Source organism: Panthera onca, chromosome A1 (assembly GCF_046562875.1).
Source record: "Panthera onca isolate mPanOnc1 chromosome A1, mPanOnc1 haplotype 2, whole genome shotgun sequence".
Taxonomy (NCBI): Eukaryota; Metazoa; Chordata; class Mammalia; order Carnivora; family Felidae; genus Panthera; species Panthera onca.
The window spans coordinates 62,745,538-62,771,706 of NC_138339.1; the positions used below are offsets into that span (position 1 = coordinate 62,745,538).

Consider the following 26,169-nt stretch of genomic DNA (forward strand, 5'->3'; position numbering starts at 1 on the left):
GAGAAGACGACGGCAGAACATGTGCAAGCCAGGAGACAATTAGGGGGCTTCCTGGAGGAGGGACACTTGAGAGATGAGCAGGGGGAGATCAGTGGGGGGGAAGGGATGGCATTCTAGCTGAGGGGCTCTGCAGCCTGATGAGAGATTGGGAGGCAGGGGCAGTGGTGTCCGAAAGAGTGGTGGTGACAAAGGCAGGTGAAGTGGGCCTAGTTTGTGGACCTGGCTCAGGGGCTGCACGTTTCACATCACACTGTGGGGAGCCATGGCAGGTTCTTGAGCAGAGGCGGTGCTTAGGAGAAAGACAGGGATCAAGTGAATGTAAGAACTCCCGAGGGCATGGACGAAGGGGAACTGAAAGCCGTTTGGCATGGGTTGGTATGTTTCCCAGGGAAGTCAGGCGAGTATGCTCCCTGATGGGATGACTACGTATTATTCACACTCTCATGGAGACAGAAGACAGAGTGTGGAGGCCAACTTGACACTGAATTCGTGCATGTAAAATGCCTAAAGCACACTGCAGACGTATGTGTAGCCCTGGAATTGTAGCCGAGGGTTGGCGTCCCCGAAGATCCCACCGCAGGAAATTCACAGTTGGGGGATTGAGAAAATTGAAAAGCTTTTTGGGAAATAGAATTGGGGCCCCAAGGCCACTGGTAGACATTAGGAACATGTTGATGTATCTGAAGTTCGTTAAGATAACACAGAGGAGGGAATACCTTCCCTTGATGTTTTAGGCACCTGCAACTGGGAATAAGAGGAGCTTCTTTCAGCGGCATGTCCTCATCTGTAAAATGGGCGTGATGATAGCACCAGTGCTAAGGATCACACGGCTGACGCACCTGAGAGGCTCTGCCCTGGACTTGGCAGGAGTAGGTTCTCGGTTGATGTGCCTAAAACAATCCAGTTTTTTCTCCCTTACCATGCTGCCTGGGTACAGGTGTAACCATTTCTGTTCCAGCAGTTTCGGGAAGATGCTAATCAATTTGTTTCATTCACTTGCAGGGATGCCTTGAGTAAGAGACTTTGTCCCTTAAGTCTAGAACTCACTGCCCTGTGTGAACAGTCCTAGCCCTGGCCCCACCCCCTCCCAGCTGTGGGACCCCAGATAGGTCCATCATCCCCCTGGGACTCAGTTTCCTCGTCTGTAACAATGGGCTAATAATAGTGCCCTACCCCAGCATTGTGTGAGGCAGAATGAGATCATGTACATGAATTCTCCCTGGCCACCAGGTGACTGACCCTCTCCTCCTGGGGTCTTGTGAGCCCGGCTGTCTTGCACATGACTGGGCTTCCTCCTTCCCATCAGGGTTCCTCGAGCAGGAATAATCAAATCTATGCCTCTTGGTCTGCTTTCAGCTTTACTTCCTTTTTCATCCCCCAAGGCTCTCTGGTCATTCATTGATTCATTCATTCACTCATTTATTTGCAAATATTCATGCTGGTCATTGCACTGAGCACTAGAAGTCCAGCGGTGAGCCAGAGGCACATAGCCCCTGCCATCACGGAGTCTTCAGTTTCAACAATTAAGTCAAACATCCGATTAAGTTTGTAGTTCTCAGTTGATATGAGGGCTGTGTAGGACAACACAGAAGGCTCTAGGACCGGAGTCCTTCTAGGGACCAGGGAAACCTCACTGCAGTGACTGAGTGGTGCTCTGAAAGATGCTTAGGGTTCACTGAGTTAGGGATGAAAGGGAGGGAGGCCCAGGTAGAGGGAACAGCATGGGCAAAGGCTTGAGGCAGAGAGGTAACTAACCCTGTGGCCAGTGGAAATAGCTGTGGGACAGAGGACTAGGGAGTGCCAGGCTGGAGGTGTCAGCTGGGCCGGGCCATGAGGGCCTTGTCGGGCATGGTTGGGAATGTGTCCTTCAGCCTGAGAAGGCTTCAGCCTGTGACGGATTTTAAAATCTTGGTGGAAAGCTCAGCCTGGACTGAAAGGGAGGAGCAGAGCAGTTAAGATCCTTCTGCAGTGTTCAAGTGAGGGTGGTGGCGGTCTGTGCCATCGCACATCCCAGGTCCTTCCTTAATCACTTTAATCACCCACTAGAGGAGCAGCTCAGCTGGTGTCATCAAGGCAGAAGCCTTGTGCTGATACACAGGTACGTCACAGACGCTAGAGTTGTGTGTCCCAGAAGCTTGGGAGTAGGATGGAGCCTTTGCTCAATCTCCGGGTGCCACGTGTCCATGATGATTATAATGTAGGTCGCTCCTGATGAACCCAGGAAAAGGCTGTTTACTTAGACCCTACTGTATGCCCGGGTCCAAATTTGTAATCTCAGCTAAGCTTCCCAGCACTCTGCGGGCAGGTGTGGGAGTGCCCTGTTGTCCAAAGAAAGAAAACAGGGTTGGGCATCTGTGATCCTGAGGCACCTACCTGCCAGGTATTTAGGGCCACAGTCCGAGCTCTCCTACCCTGTAGGTAACAGCAGGGAGAGCACGCCCGTGCTCTGAAGCACTTCGGACGGGTAACGCCTGGTAAGAAGTTCCGTATGTAGCCACGAGGCCTATGGCGGGGAGGAACGTGCTCTGAGGGCATGACTTGTGAGGTTCACGTTGCCTTCTCCTTATACCACCTGGTCCAAGCTCACTTTCAGATTCTCAGGAGTCCCCAGGCCCAGGTGGGCAGTGGGTGGCCTTACTGGGGAGAGCTCTGCTCCCCTGCATGCTCCCCTCTGTCCCCTCCCCGAGTCCATCCTCTCAGGCCTTGGGTGGAGGCAGGGCTGTTCCCTGTAAATACCAGTCCCCTTACATGTGCATTTTTCCTCTATGATTTTTCCTGTTTTGATGAAACACTGCTCTTGGCCATGCAGGTTCCCAAGAGGGGACTAAGGCCCCGGCCCGGCCAGCCGGTCATTCAGGAACTTTGCTCCCAGGCCCAGCCCCACACCCAACTCACATTCCGCTGGGGCCATAACCTTCATTCTCTGTGTGAATGGGGCCCATTCTACCCCCCCCCCCCCAATTCCCATGGTTCCCACGGCCACCTCCTTATCACTTTTCCCAGCTGACTGAAAAAGGCTGCATTCTGGCCCCAAATTACCACCCCCCACCCCATGTCCTTTCTGTTTTCTGTTTTCTTCCAGACTGAAGGGTGTGAGAGTTTACTACAGTTCACAGTCCCTCCCGCCTCTGAGCCCACTGCACTGGAACCTGACTTACAGGCTGCTTGTAGGAGAAGGCCGGGGGTGCTGCCTATAGGGGAAGGCCGGGCTAACAACGTTAGCCCATCGATTCGTTCAGCAGGTGGCACTGAGTGCCTACTGTGTGCCAGGCATTGCTGCAAGCACTGGGCACAGAAGGGGTGGGGGCTAACACGCCGTCCACCCGCCCGGTAGGAGAGGTGTAGCTGCTGTCATTGGCTCCGCTTTGCAGGCTCAGAGAGCTGCCACAGGGTGCCGAGAGCTGCGGGTCACTTCTCTGCCACCTCTGTGGGAATTGCTTAAAAAACTTCCCTTCTTCAGGGCTCCTAGAGCCCTACGCAGTCCCCACACCAACTCCAGCTGAGTGGGGGCTAGTTGCCAGCCCCCTGCACAGGGCACAGCCTGCCCATCTGTACGTGGTGGCCTTTCCAGGGCCGCAGTAGTAGTCGTGGTGGCCCCAGGATTTGGAAGCCAGGTTTCTCCACCTCCAAATTCCTAAGTCTATTCTTTGGGGTTCTCAGTTACATGTTGGCCAGGTTATCTCTGTTAATTTTTTTTTCCCTGTGCCTACTGGCCCCGTCTTAATCACACAACTCTGCCAGAAGCACTTTTGTTGAAAAGTATTTGTCCTGAGTAATACACTTTTAAATCTTACCTTTGACGTATATTTACTCATCCCCTACTCATACATGTTTGTTCATTATTTATTCATTCTTTTGACAAACCGCGTTTATTCAGTGCTCGGCCCCAAGCCAGGGCAGGGAGGGAAAGGTGAGCTGCGGGCCCACAGGTACCTAAGGCTCAATTCTCCCATCGGGGAACAGAGGAGGGCCTGAGCAGGTGGGGGGGGGGGGGGGGCTTGATAATGGTCACAGCCAACACTGAAATGAAATAACATTCTCAGGGCACCTGCGCCACTCTGCCTTCTCGTCCCTATTAACATTTCATCCCCATGGCCACCCCTATGATGTTATCGGGAGCTCACTTGCCCAGGGCCACCGGCTAGTGGCAGAGCCAAGATGCCTGGGTTCGAATCGGTGCCCTTAACCGCTGCACTGTACTATGCGAATGTGAGCTTGCTAGACAAGGAAATGGAAACCGCACGTGCAGATCTCAGGACTCGAAGGAGCCAGACTGCTCTGAGGTTTGTGTGGCAGAATCGAGGCCCGCGGGCGCCTCGGTGGGAACGGTCCTTGGGCTGGTGCCAAGCGTGGGCTCCAGACCCAGGACGTTCCGGAGCAGGAGATGCAGAGGATCTCGTGTGAGGAGGAAGTCAGGGGCATTAGCCACACCCGTATTTCTTTGTGAGCACAAAAACATATTCCAGAGCCAGACCCTGAGTTCCACGGTGTTTGGAGCCCTGCCCAAGGGCCTGGGCCGGTGTTGTGTGGAGGAGGAAGGGCCTGGCCAGGGCGGACGCAGACTAGGCCAGCCTTGGCTGGAGCCTGGTTCTGTTGTTGACCGCTGGGGTCACTCTGGGTGAAAACTGGTCCACCCTCCTGGGCACTCAGTGCTGTGCTTCAGATCCACCATGGAGAACAGTCCAGAGTCCTTTCCCAGCCTGCAGGGCCCTGTGTGATCCATCCTCCCCGCTCCTCGCTGACCTCATCCTGTGCCACCATCCCCTCCCTGTGCTTCAGCCCTGGTGACCATTGCGGCTCCTTAACCAGGTTGACTTCACCCTCCACCTCAGAATCTTTGCTTGGAATGCTCTTGCAGCCTCTGGGCGTGACCCTCTCCTTGCCTCCCCTGCAGCTGTCTGCTTGGAGGGGCCTGGCCCAACCACTCACCTGGAAGGGTCGTAGCTCTCCGCACACTTTAAAACAATCACATCTCCTTTTTGCCGATCACGAATTTTATCTGTCCCCTCCCTGAGAACGGAAGTTCCTCAATTTGTGGGCCTTGTTCACTTCTATTTCCCCAACACCAGCAGTGGACACTAAATATTTGTTAGCTAAATGAATTAGCCTAACACCACCGGTAATGTGGTACGCTGACGGAGGCACATCATGCTGGGATTCTTCCCAGAAATGCACGCCTTGGCCAGAAGCACCAGAAAACATCAGCCAAACTCAGTTTGAGAGACGTTCTCCAAAATAGCTGGCACACACTTTTCAGAAGTGTCACAAGTTGTGACAGATGAGGGAGAACTTGCAGCTGTCACAGACTGGAGGAAACTGAGGGGACGCAGCTGCCAAATACAGCGTGGGGGCCTGCGTTGGACCCTGGACCAGAAAAACTGGTGAAATCCCAATTGTGATTTACTTAATAATATTGTTCCAAAGTTAATTTCATGTTTTGAGATTTGTTTTTGAGATCTGTGGTGTCCTACGGTTCTGTTGATCTTCCCTCAACTTCAGAGCATTTGGGACCTTAAAATAAAAAAGCGTGACTTCTTAGAGGTATTAGAATTATTCTTATAATGCATTATTGTTCCCGTACTATTCAAAGAACTGGGCTTTGTCACGTTGAGCTGGTACCTGCCATGTCACAGTGATGTGTGGGGTTCAGTGGAATAAGGCTTTTTTTTTTTTTTAATGTTTATTTATTTTTGACACAGAGAGAGAGACAGAGCATGAGCGGGGGAGGGGCAGAGAGAGAGGGAGACACAGAATGAGAAGCAGGCTCCAGGCTCCAAGCTGTCAGCGCAGAGCCCGACACGGGCCTCAAACTCACCGCGAGATCATGACCTGAGCCGAAGTGAGACACTCAGCCGACTGAGCCACCAAGGCGCCCCAGTGGAACAGGGCTTTTAATTGTTGTTGACATTTACCTTCTATAGGAAATACGTTTTATATCGTAACCTAGCCTGTAATGTTTAAAAGCATAATACAACAGTGCTTTCCTTTATTATGGGCAGTGCAAACAGGCATTTTCTATTCTGTTGTAATCTAATTTTTTTTTTGATGCTGGTTGCAATCCACTAAATTGATTTTTCAACCCACTAATCGGTTATAACATACAGTTGATAAACGCTGCTCTGGAGGGTTAAAGCATGAACCATACTAGCAGGTCCTATTTGGTGGGGGGGAGGGGGGCAGGGAGCACATAGTACATGCCAGGCACAGTGGTGAACACGGTCTTCTTTGATCTTAACCACATTTTGCATATCAGGTCACCGGATGTCAGAGAGGGCATCACCAAGCCCAGGTCACACAGCAAGTAAGGGCAGAACCAGGATTCCCGTCTCGGTCAGCCTGACATGTGTGAATGTACTTTGGGTCTTGGAACATTTCCCCTGTGTATCTGCCATTAGGCCTTGCTCAAGATTGTTCCCAGAGGAGGCATCAATAGATACATGAGTGAGGGAATCAAATGTCAAGCTGGTATGGAAAGAAATTCCAAAACAGTCTAGTCTCTTCACTATTATTCTAAGCCAGTACAGAGGGTTCCCAAACTTGGTCAGTGATTTGATTTTTTTTTTTCTTTTTAAATTTTTAATTCACTTTTAAATTGAGACATAGCATGGCTCACTGTAAAATGCTCTCATCTTAAGCATACAGCTCAGTGGCTCTTTGCATACATACACCCACAGGGCCACCCCCAGATCGGGACACAGAACCTTACCAGTACCTCCAAAGGCTCCCTTGGGCCCCTTCCCAGCCAGTGCCCCTGCCGAGAGGGGGGTCCTTCTCCTGACTTCCCTCATCACTGGTTAGTTTTGCCTCTTCCCCATGGCTCGTAAATGGAATTATATATGAAACGTGGGGGTCTTTCATTCAGCGTGACATCTGTGAGATTGTGGGACTCACCCGTGTTGCACAGGTGTGTAATACATTTTTTTCTGTATTGTAGTGTCTGATTCTTTTTGGTACTTTCAGTCTTCTTAACCATTTTTCATCGAATATTTTAGACACATAGCATAGAGATTAATCCACCCCCCCCCCCACACCCCTGTAAGGAGCAAACTTAGGCCCCCGTGTTCCTCTTCTCCAGCTCTCACATTTCCAACTTGATGTATCCCTACCACCACCCTAGTATGACTGCTTTCCTAAGTGTGTATTAATCCTTCCTGTGTGTGTCAGGAGATTTTACTGCCTGTGTATGAATTCTTAATGGGTCCTTAAATTGAGAGAGAGAGAGAGAGAGAGAGAGAGAGAGAGTGTGTGTGTGTGTGTGTGTGTGTGTGCATGCACGCTTTTTTCATTGCTGAGCCAGACAAATTTTTTTTAATATTCCAAGTCTTTCTGGAATTCAGAACCTCAGCTCTGTGCTATTGAGGTCAGGAGAGTTGGAGCAGAGTCCAGAAGGAAAGGCCAGTTGGGGAGAAGCAGGAAGAGAGCAGAGGAGTTAAGAGTCCTGGGGGGGTGGGAAGTGGGTATGCAGGGAAGACGCTTCCACCCGTGTGAAGCAGCTGTAACTTGGGGGTCCCTGCAGCCCCTGTCTGTGTCTCCTCTTGGACCTGTGAGGGAGCCCACGTGCCCCTCTTTCTGACCTGATTTCTGGGCCCGCTGGTGCCACGCCTGCCAAGGCAGCTAGCTAGCTCTCAGAGGGACTTGGAGGGGAGAACAAGGTTCTCCTTTGGGAGGAAGCAAATACTTGTGGCCTTTTGTACGTCACCCCCTGTGGCCAGTGATGGGTAAGGTAGTGAGCACTCAGTCTCGGGGCCAGGCATGACCCTAAGTAAGCACTTCCCGCATTCTAACACATGGCCCCTCTTAGAGCAACCCCATGAGATGGGCGCTGTTTGACTGAATCCCCCAAGCCCTCTGCCGGAAGTGGTAAAGCTGGGACTCACCGCCAGAAAGGCCGGCTCCAGCCCGCCATGACCTATATACTCTCCAGCCTCGCTTCTGGTAGAGGGCAGAAGGTGCGCGGGCCGTCCCTTCCAGGCGCTCACCTCCTCCTCTGACTACACGTTCGTTGCGGAGTTTTCTTTGACTTTAGCTGCGGCAGGCAGGGATTGGCTTCGTTTGGCCCATGTCGTATCTCAGGGGCCCAGCCCAGCATCCAGAACAGAGTAGATGCTAGTGATGTCTGTGGGATAGATGCCAAATGAGTGAATGGGCAACAGTGCAGTTGCAGAGTGGTGGGAAACCAGCCACAAGGAGGCCTTTGAGTGGAGCCTCTGCAGACTCCGGGCTTGACTCCGAGCTGTGGGGAGTCCAGAAGTCATGGGTTTGAGTTCCAGCTCTGAGGCTCCCTCACAGCGGCCTTAACCCTCCTCATCTGGAAAGTGGGGATCCTGACAGTCCCTCCCTCCTGGGGTCACTGGCACTGCACGGTCAGGGTGTGACACCTCACTGCCCATTCTGGCCACAGGTAGGGGGCAATGGGCCTCCCAGGTGGGCAGGTTCTGTTTGGGTAAAAGGCCAAGATGGTCTCATGGGAGGACGCTAGCGTTCTTGCTCAGGCCCACCAGTTCCACGGAATCTGCTGGTGGGCACGTGTGAGCTTTTTGATTGATGTTGTCCCGTGAGTTTTCCCTGTGTCCCTGGTTCCGCCTCTTAGAGGCCACAGGAACAGCTGCCAGCTGGCCTTGGCTGCTGCCTCTGTGTTTCAGCCCTCTGCTGTCATCTGACGCTAAGAAGATGGCCAGCCAGGCCTTGGCCGGCTGCGGAGGCGTGACTGCCCCTGATCCTGGCTGACATCCTCTGGGTGCCAGCTAGGCAGGACAGCTCTCATTTTTCTTTGTACTCACTCAGCTTTGTAGACACCCCTCCTGGCCCTGATAACCGACCAGCAGGCTTTCGTCCCCAACCTCAGATGCACCCGCTGTTTACCTTCTCTGCGTTGTGGACTCAGCAGGGCTGTCCATAGCAGATACCGAGGACCTCTCCCTCATAGCTGGGAACTGACCTTTCGTGGGTGCCTCTTGGGCGCCAGGGGCTCTTTTCTGCATTCCGCTTACTGATCTCCTAGCACTAGGAGGGGGGTTGCAATCCCCACCCCACCTCCACCTTACAGATGAGTAAACTGAGGCTCAGAGAGGTCTAGCCAGTTGCCTAAGCACAGTCAGGATTTGAACCCCAGCCCGTGTGAGTCCAAAGCCTGGCCTGTCTCCACTTCCTCCCGTGCTACTCTGCAGAGAAGGCAAGGGTAATAGACCCATGAGCGCTAGAGGCAGTCACAGTGCCAGCGATGATGGTAATTGCAGCTAACATCTGTCACGTGCTTGCTCCGTGCTGTGAACTGTAATCAATGCCCTGCATGCGCTTCCACATGCAGCCCTTACTCCTGTGAGGCAGGCAGTATTTTTATCCCCATTTTACAAATGACAGACACTGGGGGTTCAGAGAACAGTTTGTCCAAAGGCATGCAGCTAATGCAGGAGGCAGTAGTGCCCCTGGCCCCGCAGATCCACACCTTGGGGACTGAAAAACCAGGTACACTGTGACATCCAGACACTGAGATTAGATTACTCAGTGCTAGAAAGAGATGAGCTACCAAGCCATGAAAAGGCACGGAGGAGCCTTAAGCGCTTATCACGTGAAGGAAGCCAGTCTGAAAAGGCCACATGCTGTATAACTCCAACTGTATGCCATTCCGGGAAAGGTAAAAATATTCTGGAGACAGTAAAAAGATGAGTGTCCGGGGGGGGTGGGGGTGGGAGAAGGAACGAATGGGCAGAACCCAGGATTTTCAGGGCACCGAAACTATTTTATATGAGACTGTAATGATGAATACATGCTATTCTACATTTGTCCAAACCCTACATTTGTCCACACCGAGAGTGAGCCTGAATGTGGAGACGGCGGGCGCTGGGAGGTCATGATGTGTCAATGCAGGTTCACCCGTTGTGACCAGTGTCCCACTCTGGTGGGGGCTGCTGACGGTGGGGGAGCCTGCGTGTGTGGGGAGCAGGGGTTATATGAGAAATCTCTACCTTCCTCTCAGTTTTGCTATGAAATCTGAAACTGCTCTAATAGCCTTTTCAAAAGGCAGGTAAGTACACAAGGCACCTGTTAATGCTTGAGCTGCCGCCAGCCTCTCCCCTGACCTGTGTTCTTCCCACTTCCCCGAGCAGTGATATAAAGGGGGGGCGGGGGGGCTGCAGGATGTGGGGGCTTCCCTGGCTAGATTGCCTGGGGGCTAGTCTCTTCCAGGCATTCTTCTAGGCCTGCGTTCAGGTGTGGTTTGAAATCCAATTCAGGAGCGTGCACCGCATGGGGAACCAGAGGGAGGTAATGGTGCAGTCGGGTGACCAGGGGAAACAAAGGGATGGCAGGCATGCCACTGGGCTCTGCTAGGAGATGGGCCGCTGTTCCGTCCCATCTGGGGAGAAGGAAGGAGAAGGTAAGGGGAGGTGATAACCACATACTTCGGTCCCTACTCCCTGGGACAGCATGTGCTCAGAGGAGGCTGGCCAGGGCATTGCAAAATTCAGGCGTAGTTGGATCAATGGCCTTTGGAAAAGTACATTTTGCTCAAGAGCCAAGTAAAACTGAAGGCTCTGCCACCAGCACACTGAAGTCAGGAGTCCTGACTCACACGGAGAGGGAGGGAGGAGAGCTGGAGGCAGGCTGCAGCCCTCCAGTGGGCCCAGGCTCCCTCGGGTGCCAGGCCCCTCGGCCAGCTCAAGGCCCTCACCCGGGACCGTGTGTGTGCCACGGGCAGCGTCCTCAAATGGCTGCGTCAGGGCTCAGACCCCATTCATGGTTTAGAAAAGCTTTTGTCTCTAAGAAGCCATGGGTAAAATGAATCACTGTAAAAATCTAATTTTCTTATTGACTTGCATTGTCGGTTTAAAGATGACTTCTCTCAAAGATGAGTCTTTGGTAGATAAAAGTTGCCAAAGCCCATAGATTTGGGGCATCTGGGTGTTGTGGAAAGAGCTCTGTTGGGACTCACAGGTAGTTCTCACATGTGACATTAGGCAGTTGAGCGTAGCTTCCTGGGCCTCAGTCTTTCTGCCTTTAAAATGGATCTGGACTAAAATTAGCCTTGCCAAATACCCAGGAAGCATGTCACTGGTGACCCTGTTGCCTTGGTAGACTTTGCTGATCCATCTCAGCCTTCACAGCTGGACAGCCTGGAATTGATCCCAGAGACGAACCTTCTTGGCCACGCGGGGACTCCGTGATCTCAAAGTTCTCTTCTGGCTCTAGAACATTTAGATATCTTTGCCCTCTGCTATCTTTATAGTTGTACTGCCTATTCTGACACAAAAACTCAAGATTTAAGACGAAGTTCATAAATTTGATGGTATCCAGGCCAAATATGAGCTACATAAGTATTTTAATTTGCATATTGTTTGACTTTAAAAAAGATGATCTTTTTTAAATTGGTGATTTCAAATAGGACCCAAGATTTCTGTTTCTTCCTGATTTTTAGCCACTCTAGGCCTCCTTGTTTTAGCCAAGAGCCAAGCTTGGTTCTTTCTGCTCCTTTCATTTTTTAAAATTATTATTATTTTTTAATGTTTTATTTATTAAAATTTTTTTTCATGTTTATTTATTTTTGAGAGACAGAGAGAGGAGGAGGGGCAGAGAGAGAGGGAGACATAGAATCCGAAACAGGCTCCAGGCTCTGAGCTGTCAGCACAGAGCCTGATGCGGGGCTTGAACTCACGAATGGTGAGATCATGACCTGAGCCGAAGTCAGATACTCACCTACTGAGCCACCCAGGCGCCCCCTGGTTTATTTATTTTTGAGAGAGGAAGAGAGAGAGAGAGAGAGAGAGAGAGAGAGGGAGGCATAGAATCCAAAGCAGGCTCCAGGCTCTGAGCTGTCAGCAAAGAGCCCAATGTGGGGCTCGAACCCACAAACCTTGAAATCATGACCTAAACCGAAATCGGATGCTTAACCGACTGAGCCACCCAGACGCCTCTCCTTTTATTTTTTGTAGTTTCAAGTTTTTATTTAAATTCATTATTTAACATACAGTGTCAGGGCACCTGGGTGGCTTAGTCAGTTAAGCATCCAGCTCTTGATTTCAGCTCAGGCCATGATCTCATGGTTCCTGGGATCGAGCCCTATGCCAGGCTTTGCCCTGACCGTGCGGAGCCTGCCTGGGATTCTCTCTCTCCCTCTCTCTGCCCCTCCCCCACATACACTCTCAGGATGTTTCCTGGAATCTTTGTCAGAGGGAAAAGGCATTTTCTGTCTATGAGTAGTCACTCCCTAGTAAATTGGATTTACATTTTTATCTTCCCATGTGGGCTTTCCTTAAAGACTTAGATAAGCCGTGGACTATTGAGGAAAGCAAGGGTGAGGCAGATATTGGAAATCTGGGGGTGGGAAGGACATCCCCTTCCCATCCCACTCTCACCCCCCACCCCCACCCCCCCGCCTCTTGTAGACCCCCTCTATGAAGTCCTATTGCTGGTGGGTGGTTAGGAAGCCAGTGGCTCCCGAAGGGGACTCACCTGCACATCTCAGGTGAGCTCTTGGCCCAGGAAAGACCCAGTTTCTGCAGCCCAGTGGGCCTCTTGTTACTTAAAGATGAGGCTCCCCACTTAAGATTTCAGTGCCAGACACTAGGGACCCCAAGAGACTAAGGACAGTTCCCGCACTGCAGGAATCCACAACTTCTAGGGGAAAACACAAGTAGTATTAATGAGACAGAGTGCACTGTACTGTTCATTCATGATTGTGGTCCACACATGTTTAGTAACAACACATCATGTGCCGGATGGTGACAGAGAGAAGCTCAGGGACTGTGCGCAGCCCAGAAGGTGGGGCCTCAGCCAGCCTGTGGCTAATCAGAGATGGATTCTCAAAGAAAGGGATGTGTGAACTGAGTTTTAAAGAATTACTGGGACTTCTGCCCTTTCCTGCCCCTCAGCTCTACCAGGCTCCTTACTGTATTCCAGGAACCTGCCAAGTATGCTTCCTGCCTCAGGGCCTTTACACTTGCTATCCCTTCTGCCTGGAATGTTCTTCCCTGAATAGCCGTGTGGCTGCTCTCCCACTTGATTTAGATGTGCATTTGCGTGTCACCTTATCAAATGGGGCTTCTCTGAGAGCTATCCCCCTGCTCCTGTCTAAAACAGCACCTATAGTATATGCTGTCTCCTAGTTTGGTTTATTTTTCTTCATGACACTCGTGGGCACTGACATGTTCATTCACTGTTTGTCTCTTTTACTAGGATGTAAACTAGGTGAAGGCAGGGAGTTTTGTGTCTGACCACTGTTGTATTCCTAGCACCTAGAACAGTGTTTGGTCCACAGTAAGTACTCATTCATGACAGAAAGAATGAGCTGCTGGAGGAGGAGTGAGAAGGGGTGACGCAGACAGAGGGTGCAGTGCATGTAAATAAACAGAGCTGGGAAAGAATGGGCCTTTCTGGAACAAAGAGTGTTGGTGGGGACACGAGGTGCGTGGGAGGGAGGGCAGGTAATAGACGGGGACTGGCCAGCCCAAGACGGTTCTCCTAAAGACCCTCCCTGGCTTTATTTTTTCATTTGTAACCTGTTTTTTATGGAACGACTGAAAAATACTGAGATGTGTCCAAATGAGAATGGTCACCAAGGAGAACACTTTGATCCCTGGGATTGTTGAAAAATTCACCTTTTAATTGGTCAGCCAGATCTCGTTTTCTAAAACACTCTGCTGCTTCCCAGCCTGGCACAGTAAACTTCGTGTTCAGGTCTATGATGGTGCAAATCCCGGCTTTGCCATATGCTAATTGAGTGACCTTGGGCTTCTGGAGCCATGAACCTTAGCAGAAGCTGTTGCTCTCCCTGAGACACCCTTCTGCCCTTTTCTTCCAGCCTCATTTCTGCTTATCTTTCCAGGTTCAGGGTCTCAGCCTGAGAGTCTGCGACTCTACACAGTCTTTTCTGAGTCTCAGTTTCCTTCTCTGTAAAAAACAGTGAACCTAGTTTTTGTGTCTTGGACGGTTTGGACTCATGAGCCAAGAGGCGGGCGTAATAAATACTCTCTTTCCTCTTTCCATGACATCAGATCCACCTCAGCTATGGCTTTATTATACTTTCATTGACCGGCCAGCCTCTTAAAATCTTGATCCTCTCTTAGGGCTTTTATCCCCAGGCCTCACCAGAACTCAGCCCACTTCTTAAGGTAGCGAAGAATGTTGTTCAAAAGGTGGTCTCATAGCAGAGAGCAAAATTGAATCCCCCAGGCGGGTGCAGGTGGAGGTCAGGTGACATTTGGGCTCTCCCCAAAGGGTGCACCTTCCACAGCTGTCTTGGCACGGCTGTCTTTCTCCCAAATACTTTCCTCCTAAACTTAAAAACACCGGCATCAGTAGTTTCTTCCTTTTAAATCTCTGCTGAAGGCCATGCCCTGGCTGGGAGCCGCAGGGATGAGAACCCAATCCCCGGAATAGCTCCTGCCGCTCAGCATTTAAATGCCGTCTGTATTTTTATCCGATGATGGGTCATTTCTGAAAAACCCCCACTCATGTTCTGCCCCTCTAAGAATACATTTCCATTTATAGCTTCCACACTTGGGATGATGTTGTGTCCTGGTGTGGGGCCAGCGGCCGTGTCCTGTTTCCAGTGATTTGGAAACACTTTGGGGGCCCTTGCCGTCCCCTGGCCTGTGCTCCCTGTGGCCTTGACGGTGGGAAGCTGGACTCCTAGCCAGGCCCCGGCTGCCTGACATCCCGAGGCTCTGACACCAGGCCTTTCCTCTTTCTGTGCGAGTGTGGACTCACTGACTTGTCACAGCGCGTGGGAGGCAAGTGAGGGTGAGGAGCCCCCCGTCCAGCTGTGCTCTGCCAGAGCCTCGGGGCGGCGTCACACCACAGTTCCAAACCTCCCTTTCTCACTCACCAAGTGCCCACCGCACCCACAGCAGGTGCCAGGCTGCAGGCAGGCACAGGAGGGCAGTGGTGAGCGTGGACAGCCAAGGGGCCCAGGGGCTAGTGCAGAGCTTTTAGGAGCCTCTGGGTGAGGCTGACCGGGGTTCCAGCCTGACTCTGCCTCTTGCTGGTTGTATGAGCTTAGGCAGGTGGCTCAGCTTCTCTGAGCCTCAGTTTACACATTTGTCGATGGCATCTCGTGAGTGGTAGGAAGAATTCAGGGGGATAGAGTAGGTCAAGTGTCCTCAGTAATGCTTGGCTCACAGGGTAAGGAGCCCAGGAAATGCCAGTCCCTTTTCTCATCCCTCTGTTGACCTGTGGTCCTTAGGAAATACATTTGAAGTTGGAGATAAACACACAGCTGATACCTTAGCAACTCTAGCATGCACCAGCATCTCCTGAAGGGCACTTTTTCCACAAATGCCTGCCATCCTCACCCCATCCTGGTTTCATTCATTCTACAGTGGGACCCTGGAATCTGCATATTTGATCAGCCACCTGGCAGATTCTGAGGCAGTGGTGCAAGGACCACACTTGGAGAAAAGCTGCTTCCTTCATCCATGCCACAAGTATTTCTATGGATCTCCTTTGTGCCAGGCACTTTTCTAGGCTCTGGAGATAGAGTGGAACTCAAAGGCAGACATAGTCCCTGCTCTCCTGTAACTTATATTCTAATGGCGGGATCAGGCAATGAACAAATGCACATAAGACAACATAAATTCAGGCAGTGATCTTAAGTGCTACACAGAAAAAGACAGTAGAGTAAGGAGGTCGAAAGAGGCGTTTTAGTTAGTGGCCAGGACAGGCCTGTCTAAAGAGGTGATGTTTGAATATAGGTGTAAATGAAGTGAGGCAGCAAGCATGCAGATTATCTGAGGGAACAATGTTCCAGAGACAGAGAACAGCAAGGGCAAAGGGCCTGAGATGGGAGCAAGCTTGCTTGACTGTTCAAGGAACAGATTGCATTGGGATTTAGAGCTCTTAGGCTGATGCTCCCTCCCTGCTGGGCGTGAGCTTTGTTCTCCTGACGAGCCCAGGTCCAGGTAACAGGCGAAGGGCACTGTCCAGCCCAGTGAGGCCACTCCCTTTTTTCTGATAGACCATCTAAAACACTCCTTGAGAATTTCTTCATCCTCTTCCCGATTAGCCAGTTTGACTCTGCTGCTCCTCGCTGTGGCCCCTGCAGCCAGCACAGCATACCTCACGACTTCTCAGGCGTTTGGGAGCCCCTGGAGGACACTGATGGTGACTTGGAAAGAGTCAGGAGGGCTTGTCTTTTAACACAAAATGCTGCTGCCCTTTCTCTTTTACTTTAACTATTTGAAGCTGCATGAGTTTGGATTCCACAATCTCTGAGGTTCCTTCTGGGACCCAAAGAACAGGTTTTGTGTGAGCAGCTGTTGCGTTTTCTTCTGGACATATCAAGTATGAGGGGGGGCAGGGAGGACACCCCAGGGAGTGAGGAAGCTCCTTGGGCATTACTGTATGAACTCTTTGAGGAGAGGGACCACATCCACATCTGTCTTGTTGACTTTCTCCCATCTCTCTGGAACTTGGCGTGGGAAATTAAGGCATGGATGAGTTGGCTGTGGGACCTAAAAGAGAAGAGGCCTGAACACAGACCCCTGTGGGCACACCTGGATATCAGGGATAGCAGAAGGAAAAGGAGCAGACAGAGAGGATGCCGGAGAGTGAGAATGCCATGGTACTTTAGGCAGCCAGGAGAGATCCAGGAAGGAAGGGGCAGTTAACAGGTTCAGAGCAGGGGCAGTACTGAGGAGAGCCAATGGCTTCTGGCCCTTAGTGACTCTTGGGTGGTCTTACATAGCACAGGAAGAGAGAGTGGTGTGTGTGTGTGGGGGGGGGTGCTGATGTCAGAGGCCAGACTGCTGTGAGATAAGGATTACATGGAAGGTGAGATGTGAGGTTGTTCTAGGCCAGTTATTAAGAAGTATGCTGTGTACTTCCAATTGCATTGCATTGAGAGGTACAGAATAACTGGTTGTCTTCTCTTTGAGATACTAAGGTTAATCATTGGGTTCCAGGGGCTGTAGCCACTATTATTTTTATTTTAGCCACTATAATTATCTATTACTAAGTTTCGGATCATTGCTAAGATCCAGTGTTTTATCAAAAGGCACACAATGATGATTTTTCTACTTCTATTAGTCTTTCTGTGTTATTCTTTGAAATTATTCTGTAAAACAGAACTTCACCTTCATCATCTATTTGGTTACCTAGAAATGCATTTGTGTACAAAAAAAAAAAAAAAAAGTCGGAATAAGTACTTTCTATCTACTAGTTTTCAGAATAAGGAGTTGGTGGCCTAGTAACTTCAAAGGTGTCCAAAGAAGCTTTTGTTGTGTTTTGTTTTTTGAAGTGTCGTTATGCACTCACAGATTGTTTGATGTGTTTTAGCCATTACCATTTTTTAACAGCTTTATTTAGGTATAATTGACATACAGTAAACTTCACATACCTAAGGTGGACAGTTTGAGGAATTTAACATGTATCCACCCATGAAACCATCATCACGGTCAACATAGTGAACCTAAAGTTTCCTCGTGCCCACCTCTTCCTTCGTCCCCAGGCAACTGGTGGCCTGCTGTCACTCTAGATTAGTTTGTACTTGTCCAAAAGAAACAACAGGTGTAACCAAAATGGTTACTCTTACCATTCTTAGGCGATGCATAAAAAATATTACATATTTAGGGATACATGTGACAAAAGAAGTTCAAGACCCGTATACCGAGCACCCTGTTAAACACTGATGAGAATTTTATATAGATGGAATCATACCACATGTACCCTAGTTTGTGTTTCATGCAGTACAGTTGTTTTGAGAATCATCCATGTTGTTGCTCATGTTAATACTTCATTGCTTTTTATTGCTGGGTAATAGTCCATTGTGCGGATATGCCATAATTTACCTATCTTTCTGCCTTTGATGGACGTTGTGGCTCTTACAAATTAAATCTGTGGCTATAACATCACAAATATGAAGATGTAAGCAAGGATATAAATCATTTTTTGTCACTATCCACGCCCCCCCCCCCCACAAACATATGCTTAAAATTTAACAGAAGCAGTGTTCCACCGTTTGCTTTTTTCTTTTGATGTAAAGAGACCTTCCTCATTCCCCTTTACAGCTGGATCGTCCTCCACTTGGTCTATAGTTTATTAACCGGTCCCCTTGGATGGACATTTGGATGGTACCCAGTTGTCTGCTATTACAGCCGTGCTGTGGCGAATAGCCTGCACATACGTCATTTTGTATTTTCATCTGGAATTTGCTGAGTGCCATTAACGGGCCAGGCCCTGCACGATCCACAGATTGTGGAACAAATCTGGCTCGACTAGGTCCAGTCAGAGTAGAGGACCCTGCAGCCATATTGGGGCTGTGCCAGGAATGTATATGTCCACAGAGTCTGGGAAGGTGGGGCAGGCTGTGTCAGGGGGTGCCTTCTAGAAGCTCTTCTTCCTCTTTGGCCAGACTTAGTGGCTTCTGTGGGAAGGAAGAGAGGGGGAAGACGAGGACTTTGTGGTCAGAGAGGGTATTCTGGGATGAGAAAGGTCACAGTGGAGGCAATTGGAGCTGGTAGAACAGCCTATAGATAGAGACCTCCACACAGGCACCGAGATTTGGGGAGAGAGCCTCAGGGGATGGGCTGGAGAGGGAGAACTGTGCACGTGGAAGTGCTTTGTGCAGAGGGTCAGCCCCCAGACCTCCGCTCCTTCAGCCCCCGGCCTGTCTGCGTGCTTCAGGCAGGCCTGTGACACAGCGGTTAGAGCATATGTCCTGAAGCTAGATGGCAGGCGTCGAGTCCTGCATCTTGGGCAAGTGAAATGGGAAGAATGATGGAATCTACTACACAGGGTTGTGAAAAGGACTTGAGTTAATGAACGCAAACTCTGAGTCCACGACTGGGTGCACAATGGTCCCTCACAAAGGGGAAGGCCACAGAGTAGCTGTGATGGCCATGATTCACCCTCTAAGCTCTTCTCTCTGGGCTGGAGAGGGAGACAGATTTTTTTTCCCCTTCCTTCTGACAGAGGAAGGATTGGTGTGGGCTCTTATTAGCAGTTTGGACGTCAAGGACAGGATTCAGGGGGCTGTGAGAGTGATTCTAGGGCTCAAGAGAACTGGTGCTTGTAGGGTTCTTTCCCTGCCCGTGCTTGGCTCTGACACATTCATTTACCTCCGTGTGCCCTCCAGCATGCACACGCGTGTGTGTAGGCGTGCGCGTGCACCCTCCCCCCCACACACACCACACCAGTGGTTCTCAGTAAGGTGGAAGAAATGAGTAAGTGAACAAGCAAGCACACTTTTCACCTAACTCCCTGGTACTTGGCACTGAAGCCTCTTGACAGGCTGGTGGGCAGGGGTGACCAGGCCACAGCACCAACTAAAAGCCTTGCTGGCTATTTTTGGGACCAGTGACCCACCACTTCCAATGACTTGCTCCTCAATGGCGTCTAATTTCATTAAGCCTTGGAAACAGTGACATCACGAGCGCCTGCCTGCCTGGTAGCCGCCCACATATGGCGAACCACAGAGTGATCTGAGATTCGTCTCCAAGAGCAAGGGAGAAGTGAGGTCCCAAGCAGCAAAAGTTAAAATAGCAAAGCTGAGGCATTCTGCTATGAAAAGAAATTACAGAAGAAATCCATTAGTCAGAGATTTCCAGCGGCAATTTCCTTGCTTGGGAGCAGAGGAAGACGTATGCGTGTTTATTTTGGGTGAGGTTATGCGGCCATTCCTCACTCAGTAGGCTAGATGCAGCCTGTAGAGTAGTTTCTGTTAAGTAAATCCTATATTCTCATCAGCTCCTCGTACCAATGTTGATGTGTGTTTGATCTTAAGGTAAGATGTGTTAGAGGCGCAGATTCAGCGCGTTTTATTAAAATAGTGACCCTTGGACTTACTCGACTGTCACGGTAAGCCACAAGTCTAGGTGGACCTCGTTGTTTCTCTGTGGGTTCCTTTGCCCAGGTCTCTCCAAGTGAGCTCTTCTTTCTCAGGCACAGAGCACAAAGGAGAGGGAAAGACTGCTTAATCCAGATCGCTGGTCTCCGTGGGGGCAATCGAGGCCGTGGCCATGACTTCACCCAGCGGGAGCAGAGGCAACTGGCTGCCTTTCAGACAGAACACAGACTCAGTGGGAAAATGAGCTTCCCACATGTGAAGTTTTGGTCTCGTACGACATGGTTTCTCTACTTCAGTTCTCTGGACATTTGGGGCCAGTAATCCTTTGTTGTGGGGGGGGGGATTTTACTGTGCATTGCAGGATTGTCGGATGCATTGGCACCCCTGGCCTTAACCCGCTAGGTTCCAGTAACACCCCCAGTCCCCCGTGCGACAACCAAAAATATCTCCAGACATTGCCAGATGTCTCCTGGGGGGCCAAAATTGCCCCTGGTTGGGAACCGCTAGCATATGAGAGATAACAAGGATTTCATCAGCTTTTTATTGGCTTGTTTCTGATTTAAATATTCTGTGTCTAATTGCACCTCGAACTGAACAAGTCACTCTTCTTTTTTTTTTTTTTTTTTTTAACGTTTATTTATTTTTGAGACAGAGAGAGACAGAGCATGAACGGGGGAGGGGCAGAGAGAGAGGGAGACACAGAATCTGAAACAGGCTCCAGGCTCTGAGCTGTTAGCACGGAGCCCGATGCGGGGCTCGAACTCACAGACCGTGAGATCATGACCTGAGCCGAAGTCGGTTGCTTCACCGACCAAGCCACCCAGGCGCCCCAAGTCACTCTTCTTAAAGCTTCCGTTTTCTCATCTGTAAAATGATTGGGTTGGATGTAGTGATCTTAGAGAACCTTCTAGACCTGACAGTGGAAGGTTTTGAAGGCAGGAGGCCCCTGTGGGGTCTCTGTGTTTGTATCCTGTCCCAGCAAGGATAAACCTCTTGCCAGCCTAGCTCCAGTCACTACTGCCATTGTCCTGGCACTTGGCATTGGATCAGTCTTCCTTAAGTTCAATTGATGGTTCTCTTACTTTAATTTAAGTCCACTTTGCCCCCACCCCCACCCCGCTTTGAAATGAAGATTTCTCAATATCCAGTACAAGGAACCCCTGAGGACTCAGCTTCTCTACTGTCCATTTCAGCTTAATCTTGTTTTTAAGACCAGCCAGTGGATCTTATCTTTGTGCAGATTCATTCATTGACTCATTCATTCAGGTCAGTTCTCCAGGGGCCTGGATTGGGCAGGGCTGGGCAACAAGGAGGCCCAGCTCCTGCCTCAAGAAAATCATACTCTGGTGGGAGGGCAGGAAAAGAGCATTTTTTTTTTGCTTGACAGTGATGAAGAATCCATAGTTTAGCTTTCTCTGTTTGAGGCTAATCAATTCTAGTTCTTTAACCTTTTTTCCTAAGCATTTTCCACTGACATGGTCTCAGTTTTGGCCCCACATGGTTGGAAAAAAAAAACAGCAAGAACGTAAATTAGGCCTGGATTCAGAGTCCTGCTGTGGCACTTCACAGGTGTGTGAGCTTAGCCAAACCACCAGCCTCTGTGAGCCTCATCTGTAAAATGGGCTAAAAATCCCTAACTTGAAGGCCGGTCAAGAGAATTAAATGAGAACATGCCAGCCAAAGGCATAGCATGAGCTGAGCACACACTAGATATGCACTAGGCACCCCTTTCCCCTCTTCCACACTCTCTACCCTTTCCTCCATATTCTCTTGACAGTGGGTGGCCACAGCTAATCACATCACCACATCACCGCAGTGAGGGACTGACTAATGTAAACCAGAGAGGACGACGGCTCACTTCCCTGTCTGTCACATGCCTGGGTTCTCACCAGTCTTCCTGTGGCCCATTTCTTAGTGACATTCACTGCTGACTCACTTGGCTTGTGGTCAGCTCTGAACCCAGGGTCTTTTTCAGCTCTCCCTTTACCCCACCACCACTCCACAGCTTAGATTGATGGCATGGGAATGGGATAATCATTAGAGAACATTCTGTTTAGGTGGCCCTTCTCAAGGAGTCAAAAGCATTACTAGATTGGCACCTCCGTGAGGGCAGGGGCCATGTCTACCTTGACCACTTCCATTTTCCCATATCTAGAATACTGCCAGTAAGTACTTAGTAAATATCTGTTGAGTGAATTAATGTATTTTGAGCTGGTCCCTGTCTTTTAGGAGATTCTCACCTGCTCTGGGCAGCATCTGTGGAAAAGTAAGCAAAACTCTGAGACTAATTTACCAGTAAGTGACCTCTATACTGGTTCCCACAAGTATAGGGCAGTGGAAGGGCCATGGCCTATGACTCAGACTTGGGTTTGAATCCCAGCTCTACTAGTCACGGGCTTGGTGACTTTGAGCAAGTTGCTTATAGCTTAGCCTTGGTTTTCTCTCTGAAAAATTGGGATATCAGTGTCTGCCAGGGTTATTGTAAGAATTACATGTAAATATGTATATGTAAAAGTGCCCAGGCTGGCAGTGATCTTGGTTTCACATCAGTGACTCTTTCTAGAGCACCTCTTTCCTTTGATCACTATTGCTTCCTGTAGTTTGGTCCAAGTCTACCCTCCTCTCTTAGACCTTTGTTCATTCAACCCTCCCCTCGCCATTCTCACTCCCAACAAAGATGTATTCTTGACACCCAGCACACTCAGTAAACATTTGTTAAGCCAGCACCTCAAAATCAGAAGCCTAGAGGGACCAGGTATGTATAAAGAAAGCAGGCTGTGTGGGATTTTTATGTGAAATCTCCCCCTTACAATTTTTTTTTATAATTCTATTAAATTTTAAAGAGCCTTTTTAACTTTTTATCTTGCCATAATTTCTGGCATACAAAAAAATTTGCAAAACTAATGCAAAGACTTCCCATAAGCCCTTTACTGAAACTTCCCTAAATATTACTATGTTACATAACCAAAATACCATTATCAAAACCAGGAAAATAACACTATACCGTAGTATTAACTAATACATGGCTCTTATTCAAATCCCGACCATTGTCCCCCTGATGTCCTTTCTCTCGTCTGGGACATCCTGCATGATTCAGTTGTCATGTCTCTTTAGTCTCCTCCAATCTCTGAAAGTTCTTTAGCCTTTTACTTGTCTGAATGACCTTGATACCTTTGACAAGTACTGGCCAGTCATTTTATAGCATGAACCCTCCAGTTGGATTTGTGTGTGGCTTTCTCATGATTCATTTGAGGTTGTGCATTTTGAGCAAGTTTCCCACACAAGTGTAATGGTGTGCCTTCCCCAATATCTCAGACCAGGAGGCACATGATATGTCTCCTTACTGGTGACACTCACTTTGGTCACTTGGTCAAGATGATGTCAAGTTTCTCAACTGTAACGTTACTCTCTTTCCCTTTGTAATTAGTAAGGATTTTGTGGGGTGGTATTTGAAGGTATATAAATATCCTGTTTCTCATCAAATTTTGGGTTCATTCATTTCTTTTTTTTACTATAATTTATTGTCAAGTTGGCTTCCATACAACACCCAGTGCTCATCCCAACAAGTGCCCTCCTCAATGCCCATCACCCACTTTCCCCTCTCCCCCACCCCCCATCCACCCTCAGTTCTCTGTATTTAAGAGTCTCCTGTGGTTTGCCTTCCTCCCTCTCTGTTTGTAACTATTTTTCCCTCTTCCCCTCCCCCATGGTCTTCTGTTAAGTTTCTCAAGATCCACATAGGAGTGAAAACATATGGTATCTGTCCTTCTCTGACTGACTTATCTCACTTAGCATAACACCCTCCACTTCCATCCACGTCGCTGCAAACGGCATTGACAAATACGGAAGCTTCACGAATTTGCGTGTCGTCCTTGCGGGGAGCCGTGCTGATCTCTGTACCGTTCCAGTTTTAGTACATGTGCTGCCGGAGCGAGCACTATTCATTTCTTTATATAGATCCACGGCTTCCTATTTTACCCAACGGGTTATAACCTATTACTGTGATTTTTGATTTTAGTGCTCACATCGTCCTTTCTTTGGCCAGTGACCCCACCCTTCTTTGAACACTGTCTTGCTTTCTGACATAAAAAGGTGTTCCAAGTTCATCTTGGATTTTCCTCACGTAGCCCTGGAATCAGCCATTTCTGCAAGTAGAGAGGGCGATTTAGAAGCCAACATTTGAGTACCTGGTGTGCTATTTGCTATCTGGCTGTCACGGTTCCCGGACCCTCCCTGTGGAATGAGCCAGGCAATGTATGCGAATAGGATGTGTATTTCTGTATTGGTGGATGTTGAAAATCATGAATCCACAGCGAAACCTCCACTTCCACTCTAGCAGCACAGAATTTATTCTACTTTTCCCTCCATATAGACCTCCCTTTCCCAGCAATGAGCCCCGGGCGTCCATTATCCTCACTGTATTTACATATTTGATTAGTGTCCCCCACCCCCATGTGTCAGTCTCCCATCTCTGCCCTCTTCACCCTTATCAGATTCTGACATTCTGCCCTCAGCTGCCCCCACCTCCTCACCCCGAGTGACCTCTGACTTCCCATAAAACTCCCAGTTTTGAAGTGGTGGTTGATAAAGTTTTTAAACTGTGAGGCCCAGTTTCTGCCTGTGGGCCCTGGATGGCGACCTGGTATTAACTGGACAGGGAAGGTGGATTGTAAGCCCCTCCCACCTCTCTGGTGCCTGTCATTCCATGCCGTCCCAGGGCCTCGTGCAAGGGGACTCTGCGCTCTATCACGCCAGGTTCGGTCATCATCCCGTCCCAGGGTCACGGGCAGGTGAACTAACTCCACGCTCCAGCACGCCAGGTCTGGTCGTCTTTCTTGGCCCCTGTTTTTGCTGTTCTCACTACGTGGACTGCTTTATGCCTCTTCCTACCCTGCCTCCCATCCTCCTGCTCTGTTCAGACATCACCTGCTGCCGGAAGCTTCATGGACCACCCCATGGACCGCTTTCTGGGTCCCCCTAGCACCTTCAGCAAACCCTATGAAGGAACACCATTGTACCCTCCTTCCATTTCCTTCTTTGTCTTTATTGATAAACTGTAGGCACACAGGACCAAGGGCTGAGTCTTATACCTGTGTCCTAGTGCCTAGGAGAGGACTTAGCATGTAGTAGGTGCTCGTAGATGTTAGTCAGCCGAACATTAACAATAGTAACGGGAAAAAAAAAAAAAAAAGAATAGTACCTGCAAATAAATATTCATATAGTACTTCCTGGGTGCCAGGCACAGTTCTAAGTGCTTTCTATGCACTAAGTCACTTGGCCTTAACCGCTATGCTACGAGATCATATCGTTGCCCCATTTTACAGCCAGGGGAACTGAGGCTCAGAGAAGTTACGTGAGTGACATGCCCAAGTTTGAACAGTGGTGGAGTCACGTTTGAGCCCACTTGGGCTAATTCCACAGTACATACATGCCTCTTATCTCTTACATGCCCCTCGTGGTTAAAGGGGTCAGCATTTTCCGAATAAGGGAGATGAGTAGGTATGGAGAACTGAGTCACGTGGACCCCTCCCGCTCAACCACACTCCCAGCCCCAGTTTCTAGTGCCCCTTAAGGGCCCAAGAACGGAAGACTGGTAGCTGAGCAGGCCGGAGAGAAAGTGTTACTTTTTAACTTGGCAGCCCACGGGAATATCTTCTCCCCTGACGTGTTAGGAAACCCAGCACGTTTCACGTGCAGTTAGCATGAGCCCACGGTAGTCAAGCATCAGATCTTACGCAAGATTTCCAAGTCATTGCGTTGAGGTTAGCAGGGTGCTAACAGGTTTTCCCAATCACCAAAGGGGAACCACATGCCAACTGGTAGCCCCCGAGGGCTGGAGCAGCCGGCCTCTTCACCATGCCAAATCCTGCCCGGGAGCCTAGGAACACTGCGTGGATAGAACTCTGCTTTGTGAGAACTGCCTGCTCAGGTTCAAGTGACAGGAAGGAAGCCAAGTGTGTGAGGCGCCTCCTCTGTGAATGCTGTGTAAATCCACCACAGACATTTATTTCCGTTACTCCTCTCGATGGCCTGGCAGGACCTGGTAACAGTAGCCACAAACAAGGGAGACCAGCCCAAAAGATTTGAACCCAGGGTGGTCTGATTCCAGGATCCTCACTCTTAAATAGCTGGCCAGAATCTGCTGTGTCCGTCTGACTCCCAGATCCCAGATTCTTCCACCGCACCCCACAACCCTCATTTGCTGTGGTGGGACCCATATGAAAGAAAGGCATCAAGGCATCTGCTCTGCGTGTGGGGAGGAGACCCCCATTAGGCACGAGCCAGAGCCGTCACAAGCTAACGCTGAGACTGGGCTCCAGGCAGGATTTTGTTAACTTCATGCCTTGGAGTTAGGAAGGAACTCCACAGGCAAGCTGCGGGGGGGGGGGGGG

The 26,169-nt window shown here is 49.7% G+C and overlaps 1 protein-coding gene and 1 non-coding gene across 2 annotated transcripts in view; one reads left to right on the top strand and one right to left on the bottom strand.

Annotated features, from left to right (window-relative positions):
* ERGIC1 (endoplasmic reticulum-golgi intermediate compartment 1) overlaps window positions 1-26,169 on the top strand; it is a 103,228-nt gene that overhangs the window by 20,943 nt on the left and 56,116 nt on the right. The window lies entirely within an intron of this gene.
* Window positions 23,613-23,715, bottom strand: LOC132682567 (U6 spliceosomal RNA). Its single transcript, XR_009611747.1, has one exon. It is a non-coding gene; the product is annotated as a U6 spliceosomal RNA (small nuclear RNA).